The sequence below is a fragment of the Cyprinus carpio genome, unplaced genomic scaffold, assembly GCF_018340385.1.
Source record: "Cyprinus carpio isolate SPL01 unplaced genomic scaffold, ASM1834038v1 S000000605, whole genome shotgun sequence".
NCBI classification, from domain to species: domain Eukaryota; kingdom Metazoa; phylum Chordata; class Actinopteri; order Cypriniformes; family Cyprinidae; genus Cyprinus; species Cyprinus carpio.
In genome coordinates this window covers 1-4,423 of record NW_024873339.1, presented here as the reverse complement: position 1 = coordinate 4,423, position 4,423 = coordinate 1, and the positions used below count along the sequence as shown (strand labels likewise).

Here is a 4,423-nt window from a genome sequence, read left to right as displayed (position 1 = left end):
TGCATGACTTCACTAGTTACGTAAAATAAGTAATCTGATTATGTAACAACGTGTACTGTAATGTGATCCTCCAACACTGTGTCCAACATTCCACTATTTATTTTTTAATTTTTTTGTTAATTAAGTGCATCATTTCTGGTATTTAAAAGTGCCTTTTTATTTTAATGTTATTATTATTTATTTTATTTTTAGTCATAGTTCAATATAAAAAACTAGCCAATTAACATACAACATTACTATAAGTCACGATAGATGTAACATAGCTTGTATTTGATAATAAAAGTTATTTACATGATTACGTGATTTATGGAAGCACCAAAAGAATCACAGTATCTTCATATTCTCTGTTTCTATGTGCTGCTGTGACACATGAAAGCTGAGATATCTGAACACCATCAAACATGTAGTAAGTGGTACAGCTGATACAGCCAGAGAAAAATAAGACTTTAATGTGCCACAGATAGTCTAAATGTATAATATGATTTTTCATCATCAGTAATGTATATATTGATAAATGTTCTAAATATAAATTTACATGACATGGTAAATAGCTGTGGAAGTACTGTTCCATTCATTTACATTTAATGATGGCTTTAACTTATTGTTCACACATACACCGTTACGTGAATTCAGGGTTTCTGAACTCTTGTTCCTTCAAGTATTGATCTAAATCTAATACAAACACACCAGAACATCTAATCAAGGTCTTCAGGAGTACTAGAAAAGCTAAAAACCCCCAGGCCATGTCAGTTTTGATCAGGGTGGGAGCAGGAGAGTAGATCCTCGAGGAACAGAGTTGAGAAAGCATGGCTGTACTTGTTACTCATCATAAATATAAAACCATACAGATGATGAGGTGATTATTAGAAGCATTATTATCTGTTCATTCACTTATAATTTCCTCGTTTCTGTTTCTATGTGCTGCTGTGACATAAAGTGAAGATCTCTGAAAAACTAAAGGAAATGTGTAAGTTTTACAGCTCATACAGACAGAAAAATAAGCTTTATTGTGCTACCGTTTAAATGTATTAATATTTCATGGTATTTTACCATTTATTCTTCTGCTGTGTTTGATTTAGTGCAACTTAGTAATGAATGTTTGATTGTCCAGTAGTTTTTCTGATCAATGAAACTTATCTCCTCATTTCTTCTTTGTCTATGTGCCTGCTGTGACATGAAGCGGATATCTCTGAACGACTAAAGCCACAGTGTGTAAGTACTTGCAGCTGAAGCAACAGGAGGAAAAATGAGCTTTATTGTGCTACAATAGAATATAAAATATACAATATAGTGTGGTATTGAGGATTGAGCTGCATGACATTATATATATGGTCACAGTTATGATTGGTTTAATGTCATTGCATAGGACAAATCTGTCCCTCACTATTGCATAAGTTGTTACAAAACCATCATTTCCAGGACAAAATTATGATTAACTCACGGTTGTGTGATGGCAGCTGCTGCTTCAATCTTTCAACGGGTTTCTTGCAAGCTGTCCATAAAACTGTGGTCGTTTACTATCAAAATGTACAGAAGAAAGCATAATCCTTTGATGTGACCAGGATGTCACTGAAGAATATACCATTTACTTGTTCCTGACGTTGGGAATCTCTCTTTTTTATATCTACAGAGACACCAAACAAGTTGTTTTTAAACTGGATGCTGCGTTCAAGTGAACTTTCAGTGTTGAAGTTCTCGGTGATTATAATTTACTTCCATTTCCTTTTTGCCACTGCCGCTTCCCTTTTTTTGTTTATTCAGCTCAGCTAAAACTTTCCACACTGCAACTGCTTCGGCCACAAGCTTTGTTTTCTTTTGACTGAGTACCTGCTAGAATGGGGTTGAACTGCATTATGATTGATGATACCGTGGTCTTCATAAGGACCTGTTGAGGTCCAAGTTCAATCCAACATCAGGCCAAGGTTCTTCTTTCTTTTGCATCTGCTGCTAGCCCTCCCACTGGTATCTTTGTGCTCTTCAAACAAGTAATCCCCAAAGCGATACACATTCATCAATTCCTTCTTCACAAGTGTTGTTCATGGAGTTTGTGGTGGGCTTCCTGCCATTTCTGGTGTAAAGAACACTCTTGAAAGTCAGGGGGGGAAAAAAAAGAACATCGCCTTTCATTATCAGCCGATTACGTATCTCCTTCTGAGTCTGTGTCTGCACAATCTTTATACAGGATTTCCTTCAAGGTGTGTTTCCATACATTTCCTACATCATGTCATTGTTTAATCTTTTCACCTTGGCTTCCTGCAAGGCAGGGGGACTGGGAGGTCAACATTAATGTTCGTTAAAGGAAAGGCGCCCATTATGTTTGGTCAGAACAGCGATGTGCTGCTTTTGCGATTTTAACCGAAAATGTCTGCCACACTTTCATTCATGAAGGCTTCTACACACACAGGCAGAATACATGCTTATAACAGTAGAGTTCAACTTGAATATATAACTGGCTATATTCACATTGATTATATTTGATTTATTCATGATTTTGAGCAATAAACTCTCTCTACACCGAGGACTGCATTCGATTGTCCGTGTCTTTGGAAGCTTTTTGTTTACCTCAGACACAGCTGCCCTTTCTATGTTCTCTTTCATGATTCTGGGAAAATCCTCATCCAACAATTATTTTCCATTATACATCCATTTATATGCTGTATTTATATGGTATATTAACTACACATACTTTTTATTGTTTAAGCGATTGAAGGGGGTTACTCTATTTTGAATAGCAAGAGGTGTGTGTGAAACAGATACAATCTCACGACAGGGAAGGGAAAAAAGGATATTTACAAACTTTTAATGATGTCCAAAAGTGAATTGGTCTTTTTAATGATCTATAAGCATGTGTAAAGCAATATAATTATCATTTTTGGGTGAACTAAACTAGTCCTTCTAAACGGTTACAAAGACCTGTATTATGTCAAAAAGATCAAGGATAATTGGAATTAGCTCATGTCCCCTTTAAATCGCATTAGTGATGTTGACTAAAACTAATGTTCAACACACAAAAAACATTTACAGTAATTTGTTACTGATATTCATATAAAGTCATTTACAATAATGAAGTGTATTATTAGAAGCACATGAAGAATCGCTACAGTATGTTTGGTGTTTCGTGTCATGCTTCATCTGTTCATCGTCACTTCAAATCCCCTAATTTTCCTGTTTCTCTATGTGCTGCTGTGACATGAAGCGAAGGGACTGTGAAAAAGAAGTGTGTAAGTATTTTAAAAAACGGATAAAGCGGAGAAAATTTGCTTTTATGTGCTACAATGTCCAATATAGTTGTCCATTGGTGTTTCTGAAAGAAAAAAAGGAAAAAAAAAGCGGTCAGCGAACTTAAAGTTCATTTCAATCCATAATCATCTTGTGTCTGTTTCTATGTGCCCGCTGTGACGATGTTAGCGGATTGAGATCTCTGACCGATTGCTCTCCTTAAAACACCTGTGTGAGTATTGAAGCTGCTACAACAAGAGGAGAAAATGCTACCACGTATAGAGTAGTTAATGTAACCTTTGATTAATCATTGTCACGATGTGATGCATCCAAGGATGTTAAAATGTATATAGAATTTACCAGTAAACGTAATTGCTTGTGGAATGTGTGACTGTTAATAAGGAATGCAAGATGATGAAGTGATTATTAGAAGCCCATTTAAAGGCGTCCATTACGCAGCGGCTTGCTCAGGTTTTTTGTTCATATCTGTATCACTCACTTAATTCTGGGTGTTCTTTGTGCAGCTTTGACAAAGAAAGGAAAGGAACTCTGAACAAGAACCGACGTAAGATATACAAACGGATTACAACAAAGAAATTTTTTTTTTTTTTTTTTTTTTTTTTTTTTGTTGTTTGACAGCAAGAATGTTTTTAAGTACTACTGGAAAGTATTGCACATTTAGTAATTGTATCAAAAATTGGTGGTTTTAACCATAATAATGAAGGCTAGCAAATGATGAAACTGTGACACAGATCTCATAAACTTAAGGGAATGAAATGTAGTTATCGCAATAGGCAATCACATCACCCGCACTGTCGCATGCTACAGTTTTAGTCTTATGTAACTTAAGGAAGCTTGAGTAAATGTTATTTGACCGTGTCATTGAATTAAAACTCTCCGAAAGAAAAGAGCGGTTTCAAGGAAAATGAATTCGACTAGGCTTCCTATCTTAAAACGACAGCAGTCTATAACCCCCGTTGCTGTCTGTATTCAATGTCAATAAAACAACAAAAGATGAACTGATTAGGCAGGCAATTTCAATTGAGTCACTTTCCATAAAGGTCTCTTTATTTGTATTAAAGGACACTTTATACAACAAAACTCTGTCAGCCTCCTGAACCACCCTTAATGCTAATAATTATTTACATTAACAAATAAATGATAAATTTTAACTAATGTAATGTTTTTCTGTGTGCAGCTTAGA

General features: G+C 35.3%; 1 long non-coding RNA gene across 1 annotated transcript; it reads left to right on the top strand.

Annotated features, from left to right (window-relative positions):
- Nucleotides 1–373: 373 nt before the first annotated feature.
- LOC122143029 lies at nucleotides 374–1,241 on the top strand. The gene is made up of 3 exons (XR_006158928.1): nucleotides 374–403; nucleotides 938–967; nucleotides 1,181–1,241. It is a non-coding gene; the product is annotated as an uncharacterized LOC122143029 (long non-coding RNA).
- Nucleotides 1,242–4,423: the final 3,182 nt, after the last annotated feature.